Consider the following 12,680-nt stretch of genomic DNA (forward strand, 5'->3'; position numbering starts at 1 on the left):
GTGACAGACATGCCGGCGAGGCGTCTCTCCCCCTCTTTTTCTCAGTCCCTCTCTTTTGATCTCTCTCTCTCTCTGCTGCTGTGAGGGAGAGGGGGTGGGATACTGTATCAACCAAGCCTCCACTTCCTCCCTTATCCCTCTCTCTCGCAATCCCCCTCTCCTCCCACCTCTCTCTCTCTTCCTATCCCCCGCTCTTCTCTCCTCCTATGATGAGCTGAAGGAGAAGCCCTCAGCCCACCCTCCCCTTGCCATACCCTCCTCCAGCAGCTGTGACTCAGCCAATCAGAGTGTAAGGTGGGGGCAGGGCATAGCTGACCACCATTCCAGTGCAGCACTGCATCCACCGACAGCCAGGCAGCTAGCAGGGAGCAGCTAAGAGAGCTAGCACTGAGACACAGACACTGTGTGTGTGCCTGTGTGTGTGCAACCCAGGCACAGCTTCTTCTTCTTCTTCACTGTTTTACTAGCACTTTTACCTCACAACTGTCTTCAAGGGGGACTAGGGCAGCTCAGGCCTGCTTTTCCTCCTCATTAGGATAAAGAAGGGATCAGTGAAGGACAAGAGATATCGGTCGTTCTCTCCTCCCTTTTTCTCACCTCCCTCCGTCCGTCCGTCGCTGACGGCCCTCGCATACGTGCAGGCAGGATGATAGCGGCACAGCTTCTTGCATATTACTTCACTGAGCTGAAGGATGACCAGGTTAAGAAGGTGAGTGACTACAACACTTTTACTGTACTCTTCCCTCTAGAATGGGTCAGTTTTGTAAGAGTAGACGCTGCTGACAGCCATGGACACCGGTTGATATCAATATGCCTCTGGGGTGTTTGATGACGCTGGGCGAGGATGGAGCTTTGGGAGGGAAGCCATGATGGACATCTGATTTAATTTTTAATGAGTGGTTAGTCTTGTCTAGAGTAAGCATTGGAACAGGAGTGTGTAGTTTTAATAAACACACTGTGTGTCCTTGAGATTAGGATGTGCCAGCTGGATGGGCTAGCTGGTGGTGGTCGTGATGCAGTGCATGCTAGCCCCCCTCTCATCGCTAAGGAGTGTTTCCGGGGCGTCTGTTGCCGGGCGTCTGAAGCAGACAGGTGTCTGTGAGCTAGGGGCTGCTGGGAAGGAAGCCGTGAGCACTTCTCTCTCCCTCCCCCTCTTCTTTCTCTCTCTCTCTCTCTGACTCCTCTCTAGGTCTCTCCCTCTCCATCGTCATGGAAACGGGTTAAAGTGCCAAACCCCACCTTGCTCTCGCCATCCTCCTCCCCTGACACTAGGCCTGTAATCAAATCAATTCCCTCATGATCCCCGTGGAGAGGAGGGAACACGCCTTGGCGATAGACAGATGTTGACCTCAGATCGGAACAGAAACAAGGCACGACATGTAGATGTCAGAAGCATCAGAGCATCTAGTTGTCTCCAGGACACACATTATACATTAATACCAAATCCATTGGTTTTGACTTGACCTTTGTGACATCCCCTAGATAGACTCAGTAAAGACAGAGTGGCTCGTGACTGACGGAGTGTGGGATAGGATTTGTGATGTCATACGTGACGTGTAGTGCAGCATGTGCACGTGCCCCTAGTACTGTAGCTAGTAGTTAACCATTACATTCCTGATTAAGACCAGTATGAGGGGCTGATTCAGCAAAATATTATTATGAAGTCAATTATTATGACAGTATATTATATTACCACTATACTATACTTATATTACAATGAATTATGATAATATTCAATTATCTTAATGATAAAAAATGTTGATGCTCCAAAATTGTACTAATACTTATCATTGTGATGAAATCAGATGGTCTCTGATAGCGTGCGTTACATAATGTTAGTAGCTTACTACTACTTCATTACTAGCGTCACACACATACTCGTCTCTATGTGAAGGCTGCACAATGCTATTTATATCAGGACAATCATTCTCCAGCTATCGGCTTTACAGCAGTAATATTGTTCAGCTCAGCTCTTCTTTTTGGAGCCCAATAGCGACTGATGAATACTAATGCTACTGTAAGAGATGATATAATAATTTGTGGATCATATCCAATTGTTCCCTCTGGACTGTGTTCCATTGCACTCTGGAATAATATGACAACTTGTAATGTCTGTCTGTCTTCATATTGCTAAGTACCTGCACTCCATCATCGGTTGAGTAATATACAGTATCATTACAATACATAATAGTTAAGGTCAGTAAAAACTCATGACCTTAATCCTTGTATACTGTATCACAAAGACATATCATCATAACATATTGTATCTATTCTTTCCTGTGGTGGTTTATAGATCGACAAGTACCTTTACTCAATGCGTTTCTCTGACGAGACGCTGCATGACATCAAGTGCCGGTTCCGGCGGGAGCTGGAGAACGGGCTGGGCCGTGACACCAACACCACCGCAACTGTCAAGATGCTGCCCACCTTTGTCAGGGCCATCCCTGATGGATCAGGTAAACAGTAATGTCAATACAGAGTAAACTGCACTTCAATACAATAGTGGTCCTGTGTGGCTCAGTTGGTAAAGGTGGTGGGTTCAATTACCTCAGGGATCACATACTAGGGCTGTCCCCAACAACAAAAAATATTGGTTGACCGAGAGTCATCTGTTCTTTCGACCAATCGATTGGTCAAAATTTTAAAACGTGTATTTTCCATATATAGACACACCCTATGTTTGAATAAAGTTAACTATATGTAGGCTACTGAGCTTGTCTGATGCTTTAAGTGCTGCGATTAAAAAATTAAGACACACAAATTACTAAAAGAGGGATCCAGAGATCAATATAGACTAACCAGAAGAAAAAAAACCTGTTCCCTACCCGACTCTACTCCTCCCACTGCCTGCTGCTGGCCTTCGCAGATTCTGCCAATAGGCTACACCAGCGGTCTGCAACCTTTTCTATTTGGAGTGCCAAGTTATAGTACCATGTCTACTGATCTGCATGTCAGTTATCCATTTGGAGTGCCTAGTTATCGTACCATTTCTACTGATCTGAATGACAGTTATGATTTTCATATGCACATTTTCGTGGAACAGTTTCATTTCATTTATAATAAAGTCTTCATATCTCAAAATCAATGTAATGTGTTTTTAATCAAAATTCTATCTAAATGAAAATGATACAAATCTAAAAGCAACTTCTATTGCATATGTAAAAATAGCCTACATAAAACCAACAAATAAAAAACATTACAGCTTGCAGGTAGAACATATCCTGATAAATTACTTTGAGAAGCTCCACAGTGATGGTGAGTTAAGACAATCAGAAATAGTATCAGATCCCCAAATGGGCACATTTATAGGCCTACATTTGCGCACAGGACAGGTAGCCTAGGCCTACTTCTATGCATAATCAGGTGCGTGTCCTTACTTAAGATTGACAGGAGCGCGCCAAACAAAAGTCAATGAATAAATTGACAACTCGTAAATGGAATGAAATAAACCAATACTTTTTTCTCACAAGTGTAGCCTAGGTTGTGTGCTCTGCAAACAACGTGCCCACTCCTACAATGACAACAGTAAGACTGTAATAATATATTGAATGTATTAACTGAAATAACTTTAACCAAACAAATATTGTAGATTATAAAGATGGGAATTAACAGTAAATGTACTACTGGTGATACTAGTGTACCATCCCCGCGGCCTCCGCAATGGATTAGTCAATCAGACATGTGTCTTGTGTGCCATAAATTATTTGTATATATTTGCCACTGCTCGACTAAAGAAATCTTGGTCGACCAACAGCCTATCAACCAAACAATCGACCAGTCAACTAAATTGGTCAGCCCTATCACATACATATAATAGAAATGTATGCACTCACTGTACTGTAAGTCCCTTTGGATAAAAGCATCTGCTAACTGGCATGTTATATATTAAAGATGCGTTATAAAGGTTTTGTATAATTTCAGCTAGTAGTTTTGAAAGTAGTGCACACGAGCCAAAACGGGTCCCCGAAAATTGTGCACAATTGTGTGTAACATCATTCATTTCGTATGATATGTTACGTCCTGCAAAAAAAGTATTATTATAATAATTTTCCTGTAATTCGGATGATATATTACGAATTCAAATTCGTACAATATTTTTTACAAATTTGAAAGTGCTTAATATCCTGTTCAATCTCTTGAATACAGTACAGCAATATATACATTGGAAATAACCCACACTGATGATGTTAGTTGCCTCTGAATAACAAAAAAACATATACATTCATATTCATAGGATAATGGCATGCATCCCATTTGGACCTGCAGCTTGCACAGTCAAAGCACCAAACTACCACTGTTGGACCTTTAACTCTACATAGAATATAGTGTTTATACTGTAAGCACTTTAAAGGACACTACACTCCCAGCTTTATCTGTCCTGCAAAAATGTGCTGAGGTGTTTTAAATGGCCAGGGCCATTCTGTGACATTAGGCTTTTGTGTGTACTGTGTGTACTGTGTATTTGAACTTGGCAGGTCATATGGCCACCCAGCGCCATTGTTGTGAGCCCAGAGCAGAACAGTGCTCTCTGTGGCCACTAGAGTGTCTATGGGCTGTTAGTATGATTAGCTGTGCTATAGCAATGCATGATAATATTTAACATATCACACCCAGCTGCATCGCTGATCATTCAACTGCTAGATATAGAGCTCATGCGAAATAATGCAGGGGTCCACCATTTGGTTACTTGGTTTTATTGGGGACAGTGGAGTTATTTTTTTCAGTTTATAGTATATAAATGTATATGTTGTAGTTTAAAGTTACAGGTAAGATTTATAGTTTAAGACATGAAAACAGAGGAGATGAGTTCACTGTTTGTTTCCTTGTTTGTTTACTGCTGATTGCCTTTCAACATCAGTTAAAATGCCCAGCCCTTGTAAATAAATAACTACAGTATTGGGTTACATTAACAAATGTAATGTTGAATGTCAACAGGCAATCTTCCCAGCATAAAGTTATTACTTTGGAGAACGGGAGGGGAAATGCTAAATGTAAAATGGAGCCTGATAGTAAAATGTCAGAAAGCTATTTTGAACTTGCTGATAGTAGAGGCCACTGCTGATAGTAGAGGCCATTGTCAAGAGGTTTACTCCAAACATCCGACCTATGCATAGTTCAGGGTGGCCTATCTTTGTTTGTAAACAGAGCGGCCTGCGGACAGTAAATGCCAAGGCCCAACAAGGCTAGCCTTGCAGAGGGGTCGTATCATAAAGCCAGCCTGCCGTGGGCAGTTCCCTGTCATCTCGCATGTTATAAATAGCCATCGTTTTTCAGCCACTGGACATGAGGGGGTCCAGGAAGGGGGATTCAGTCAAAGTTCAAAGTTGAGGCTATGGTGACAGCTGACAACTGATATGTATCAAGTATGTGAGATGTGTGTAAAAGTATTATTAACAATTGACTTAGTTACATAGGCCAATCACAAGCCATCAACGCCATGATCAACAAGATAGCAACACATGCAATATATTTCCTGTGATGGTATTCTTTACAGAGTAAGGCACAAGGAATATCAACAGTGGAGAACTCTCTTGGCCCTATACAGTAAAGTAAAATCTAGATGGAACAGCAGCACTCTATAACAGTGTTATAACAGAACACTATCTAGTTAGCCTGAGGATAGAATTCTACTTTGCTTTAATGGAAGCTACCAATGGAGTCCTCCTCTAGTCTGTAGGCTATCAGACACACCTCCATCCAATACAGCTCAGTGACATCTCATTCCAGACAGGTCATGGGAACAGACTGTGATAATGCTCTATGTTCAGCGCCAGACAGATGTAGTGTAATTAGATCAGCTCTGTGTCTGGAGTACACAAACAGCTTGGTGCCTGATCTATCGATCGATATAAACAGGCCTTTCTTGACCTTTTGAGGACAGAGTACGATTTTGGCTCCCTTCCTAAAATGACATATAATCCTGACATATAGCACCTGGCAGGCAATCAATTCAGTTCACCTAAAATGAATTTTGTAGATAGTAACATGCTGCTTGAAAGACACTAGAAAATAGGTAATGTTGTTGATGTATTTTAATTTTATTTTTAATCTAACAGAAAAGGGAGATTTCTTAGCTCTGGATCTGGGTGGCTCCAACTTCCGTATCCTGCGCGTGAAGGTGACACAAGACAAGAAGCAGCCGGTTCAGATGGAGAGCCTGGTCTACGAGACCCCTGAGGACATTATCCATGGGAGTGGGACGCAGGTCAACAACACCACAAAACACCACCAAAAAATAACCAAAAACACCCTCAAAAAACACAACAAAACACACTCAAACACAACAAAACACCCTCAAAACACCCCAAACACTCCCAGACAGTCGCCTATAGTCTCATTCACTCACATCAGAGGTTCTCCGGGTCAAACAATAAGGATCATTCTGTATAAAAGCAGTCACTCAATATTGTATTGATCTGTTTGTCCTATGAAGTGGGAGTGACATCAAGAAACCCATCATGACACTGTTGACCTCTGTTGACTGTTGAAACCTCCGAGAGAGGGCAGTTGGCAACAGTAACGTGATACCCACAACAATTCTGTCACGAGAGATCAATTGTGATTGGTTGATACAAAAAACATTCCATGCTATAACCTATAGGCCTACAGAGTGGTCGTAATAGAGGACTGACTTGAAGAACTGCTGGCCACCATCATGATTCACCAATTCAAACCAGTTTAATTGTTAATTAGGGGTTTGATAAGCCAATAGGGTTGGGTTGCTGCTACTGTTATTATGTGTAATTGTAGTAACTATGTGCTTCTGTCCCACTCACTATTCAAGTTATTTTTATGTCTGTAGCTCTTTGACCATGTCGAGAATGCCTCGGGTGACTTCATGGAGAAGCAAAGATCAAGGATAAAAAACTTCCTGTAGGATTCACATTCTCCTTCCCATGTGCCCAAACCAAACTGGGACGAGGTAAGAGGTTCCAACAATGTATGCTTTTATAATGTTTTATTCGAGATGTTGAGAAACCATAATAAATTACATTATAAAATTATTTATATTTTAGTACAAGCCAACTTTTAGGGTTTGAGTTTGCACAGTTATGTTGTAACTGTGGGGGTGGTACCTGCCTGGGGGGACAAAATCCTAATTTTAAAATAGAATGTCCACAAAGCCAACACTAGCCAACACTAGCCAACACTAGCCAACACTAGCTAACACTAGCCAACACTAGCCAACACTAGCCAACACTAGCTAACACTAGCTAACACTAGCTAACACTAGGTGGTCATAGAATAGACTTATTAAAGAAAGTGCTGTCTGTTACAGGCCGTCTTAGTGACTTGGACAAAGAAGTTCAAAGTGAGTGGTGTAGAAGGCATGGATGTCGTGAAGCTTCTGAACAAGGCCATCAAGAAACGAGGGGTGAGCTTTCTTATTTCTTAACCATAAATTAACTACCACGTATGCCACTAGAAGAGAATTAGAAAAACATATTGTATTTGTCAGGACTATGAAGCTGACATCATGGCAGTGGTCAATGACACAACCCGGAACGCGATGATGACCTGTGGGTTCGACGATCAACGATGTGAAGTTGGCATCATCATAGGTGAGGATACACACCATTCAATACATGTATGAATTCTACACTCAAAAGGGTTATTGATAAAGGTGGTAAAAGAACTGTGCAGCATGCCAATGGCAAAGAATGGCCATGGCATTCTAGATTCATGTTCATTCTAAATTCTACACAGAGAGAGGCATAGCTCTAGTGAAAATTAAGCAAATGTCCATTTTGCTGCACAGTATTATCCTGTGGCTTGCCTGTAGTGCTCCAGCCAGGTTATTTACTAGGCTGGGTGTACTTTCAGGTACTGGTACTAATGCCTGCTACATGGAGGAGCTGCTTGGCACATTGACCTGGTGGAGGGAGACGAGGGCAGGATGTGCATCAACACAGAGTGGGGGCGGCGTTCGGGGGACGACTTGGGTCCCTGGAGGACCTCCGTACAGAGTTTGACCCGGGAGATCGACAGAGGCTCCCCCTCAACCCTGGGAAACAGCTGTAAGTCAAGACTGCAAGGCTGCATGGTACTCAGGGACTGCTAAGTGGAATATGTGTTTATGGTTGTTGCTATAACTAGGTTATAACCTAAAGCTAATCCCAGTGCAATTTGTCAGTTAAACTTCCATTGAATCAGGCACTTTTTGGAGCCTCAAAAGCTTCAACAAATCACCACAAGTGATAAATATGTAGGGCTCCAGGCCAGGGGCTTGCCACCTCAGCGTCAAGATAAAACAGAAAATATTGTAGACATTGTTCAACCCAAGTGGGTATTTACAAAATCTCTCCGGGAAGAGTCAGTGTCCATAACAATAAATCCTCAGAGAAACGTCAAGCGTGTATTTGTTTACAAGCCCTAAAAATCAACTGACATTGTCTCTGTTGTGTCTTTGTCTGGGAAGGTTTGAGAAGATGGCTGAAGGGGATGTTCAGGGAGAGCTGGTCCGCCTACATCCTGGTCAAGATGGCCAAGGAGGCCTGCTGTTCGGAGGGTCGGATTAACCCCGAGCTTCTGAACGAAAAGGGAAGATCGAAACTAAGCATGTTTCAGCCATTGAGAAGTAAGAGGTCAACGATGGACAGTTTCTTCCAAGGAAAATATACACAACTCCATTGTTTCTGTGGACTATATGACCTCCATTACATACAATGAAAAAGTTATTTGAGGCTAAGTGAGCTGTAGAGCTCAAGCACTACCCTAAATGCAAGCCAGTGACCTCTCTCTCCCCATGACAGGAGCAAGGAAGGCCTGACCAAATGCAAGGGAGATCCTAACGAGGCTTGGGGTGGAGCCTTCTCAAGAGGACTTTGTGTTGCCGGGCAACACGTGTGCACCACTCAATCCTTCCGCTCCGCGGTAACCTCATCGCAGCTACACTGGGGAGGTATCCTTACACGCCTGAAGGACAACAAGGGAGTCGCCGTCTGCGCACCACTGTGGGAATTGATGGGTCGAATGTACAAGATGCACCCTCAGTGAGTGATCAATCCTACTGGAGGTAGATAGGACCTCCTCTGTGCAAGAACACAATAAGTAAAACAAGAGGGAATTTCAAAATAGCCACAGGTGTTAAAGAATATGCTGGTCTCTACCACAGTGATGATGCAATAACTTATCAAGATTTAAATTTCTCTGAGAATACTAGACTTCGATACAGAAATCCAAACCCAGCTTGTTATCTCTTCCATCCATCCACCCTCTCATCTCTCTGCAGAGATATGCCCAACGTCTACAAGACGGTGCGGCGTTTGGTGCCCGACTCGACGTCCGTTTCCTGCTGTCCGAGAGCGGAAGTGCCAAGGGTGCTGCCATGGTGACGGGCGGTGGCGTACCGTCTGGCCGGCCAGACGCGCCGCAGATCGCCCGGACACTGCGCGAGTTCCGTCTGAGCAAAGCCCAGCTGCTGGAGGTGAAGAAGAGGATGAGGACGGAGATCGAGAATGGCCTGGGGAAGAAGGACACTACGACTTCGTGCCACCGTCAAGATGCTGCCCACCTACGTGCGCAGCACCTTGCCCTCAGGGAACAGGTGACCACAGGAGGGGGGTTGTGGAAAGATGGATGGATGGATAGCAGGAAGGGGATGGAAGGAGGGAAGGAGGGAAGGAGGAATTAATATATCTTCTCACCACTATTCAGAGTTGGGGGGAATCAGTTCCATCTGAATTGTAGTCGATTCAGGAATTAAATTACACTTCCATAGAGGAATTCCTTGTTCAACTTGTTTGGGAATCAAATGGGACTGACCCCCTGAAAGTTTAAAAAGCTTCAGTGCTTTGATAATTGGTCTACTTTTTGTATAATCCTTGGGCATTTGCATGTTAGAATCCCTTCATTTTTTTTTTACTGAATTGTCACCCAGTATCCCTGCCTAATCTGAACAGCAAACAGATTAAGGTCACGATACCTCAAGCAATTCATACAGTTAGAACTATGAAAATCAACATTTGAAGCATGAGAATATCTTATGGAAATATCATTCATCATTAGCTAATAAGACTGCTCTCATGTTACAGAAAATGGGGATTTCCCGGCTCTGGATCTGGGAGGGACAAACTTCCGGGTGCTGCTGGTTAAGATCCGTAGTGGGAAAAGGCGTACAGTGGAGATGCACAACAAAATCTACGCCATTCCCATCAGGTCACTGCAGGGCACCGGAGAGGTGAGGTACAGCAATGGCTGAAATTACTAAATGTCATTATAACACCAAAGCCATTAGGAGTCGGTCTCAGTTCATGAACTATGATTCATCCGTTTTCAAATGTCCAAATACGTACTTCAGTAACTTTTGCATCCATAAATTGTGTCTGCACTGAAATAAATACAGTCAGCACATCATAAAAGCCAATTCATCATTCAATTCATCAATAAATGAATACAGTCAGCGTATGATTAAAGCCCGGTTTTCTCTACCGTTTCCTCCAGCTCTTTGACCACATTGTGTACTGCATCTCTGACTTCCTGGACTACATGGGCATGAAGAGCGCCCGTCTGTCTCTGGGCTTCACCTTTTCCTTCCCCTGCCACCAGAAGAGCCTGGATGCGGTGGGTAGTTTGTCTGCTGGCTAACACCTACCCTGGACAGAGACCCCAAAATAACTCCTGTCCGCACGATCCCCAAAAAATTGAATCACTCTCACGTGACAATTATGATCAACATTCGCATCTCACAGTATATTTCACTGATCGATCTCTGAGTGACAGTCGTGACTGTTATAACTATAACATCTGTGGAGGCAACCGAATATCAAGTTAATGTATTAAAGTAATCCACAGAGCTGGGACGATGAACCGAAAATTATTTTCACAGACCCACTTATCGCATGCCTTTTTTTCTAATATCGTATTACTAAGTAGCCCATACTAGAGAAATGTGAAGTTTGGAATTAAATACGTTTGCTAATTTGGGTGATTGTTAATGGGACAATTGGTTGCTACAACAATAAATACATTTAAAAAAACAAGTTTAAAGGGTAATAAAAAAAAAAACTGTGGTGCACATTGTTATAAACCTATAGTTTTATTTAGCGTTATTACGCATCAATTCCATTTATACACGTGATATAGATTTTTGGCCATATCGGCCAGTTGCAGTTGATCGTGTAGCATAACCAAAAAGTGCCTTTTTCTGTTTTTCAGGGTATCCTCGTGAACTGGACCAAAGGCTTCAAATGCACAGACTGTGAGGGTGAAGACGTGGTGGAGCTTCTCCGGGAGGGCATCAAGAGGAAAGAGGTGAGAGGAGGGAGGGTTATGTCACACTACTGTGATAATATGTAACACATCCCCACAATATAACTCTCCACCACATGAGTAGAATCAAATAACGATTAGTTACCGGAGTGTAACTCAGTTCTATAGTGGAGCCGGAGCCCCATAGGGGAGCTCTGCTCCTAGTGGTTTACCCTCTGCCCTAAGGCAGCAACAGCCTGAGACAAAATTATGCACACACCTGCAGCCAATAGGAGCACAGGTGTCCCTATAAGAGGGGATGCCTCCCCTCAATCAGCCTCCCGAGATATTTATCTTCAGCGAGACTAGAGAGGGTCGGCAGGGCCTTAAGTCCTATGGGGCTCCGCTCCACTCATAGAACTGGAGTTAACACTCCGGTAACTAATCGTTCTATATCGTGGAGCTCGTCCTCAGGGGAGCTCTGCTCCTAGTGGTTTAAGGCGGAGCGTAGCGCTCCAAATGTACTCCATGCCGAGCCTAACACTTCCCACCGAAACGAAAAGGTCAGGGCCTAGCAATGGCTGCAACCAAGTCCCGCAGTACTGCAACTAAAAACCCATACACGGCGTCCAATATACCGCGTCATCGGTTAAAGACCCGCCCCACCTAGTCCAATGGCAATGCCAATGACTAGTGGGCAGATCACCAGAATAGAAGCCATACTAATCTGTACTAGCAGATAGATGTGCCTCAATATCCTGTGAAAACACTAACACTAATGGAATGACACCAAGTGTCACTCTACATTGTGAACGCGGTAGACCGCCTCACTCACTCAATGGAATCCCAGAGATTAGTGGACAGGAACAAAACATGGGTCATACTAAACTGAACAAGCAGATAGATGACCTCACATTCTGTCAATCAACACATGCCTCTACTGTACTGAAGCTGTCAGTCAGGAGTCATGCCACAAAATATGTTTTCTTATCCAAAGCGGACCTGATGGAAACCTTGTCCATAGTCCTGCTTTTCCTCTCTTTCTAGCTCAAGATCTCCCCTTCAGCTATGCTGAGTACAGACCGAGCCAAAGAGTTAGAAAACATATCTATCAAAAACACGTCTTCCAACTAACCAAAGCGGACCTGATGGAAACCTGTGTCCACAGTCCTGCTTCTCTTTCTTGCTCAAGATCTCCCTTCAGCCACGCTGAGTACAGATCGAGCCAGAGAGTTAGAAGACATATCTAAGAGATAGAAACGGATAAATGGAGACGGGCGTCGACCAGGATGCTGCTCTACAGATATCCTCTACCCCTGTTCCTCTGAAAGGGCAGTAGAAGCCGCTACTCCACGCAGTGGTGTGAGCTCTGATACCCTGAGGCAATTGCCGCCCCGCTGCCTCATGAGCTGTCTCAATGCCTTCACCAAAGCCAGTGAGACAACCGTGAGTTTTGAAAGTGGTCTACCTAGTGTGCAGCCACACCGTGA

At 43.8% G+C, this 12,680-nt stretch overlaps 1 pseudogene; it reads left to right on the top strand.

The window, feature by feature from the left end:
- Positions 1-265: 265 nt before the first annotated feature.
- Positions 266-11,268, top strand: LOC123486094 (annotated as a pseudogene).
- The last annotated feature ends 1,412 nt before the right edge of the window (positions 11,269-12,680 follow it).

This window comes from Coregonus clupeaformis, unplaced genomic scaffold (assembly GCF_020615455.1).
Source record: "Coregonus clupeaformis isolate EN_2021a unplaced genomic scaffold, ASM2061545v1 scaf0999, whole genome shotgun sequence".
Taxonomy (NCBI): domain Eukaryota; kingdom Metazoa; phylum Chordata; class Actinopteri; order Salmoniformes; family Salmonidae; genus Coregonus; species Coregonus clupeaformis.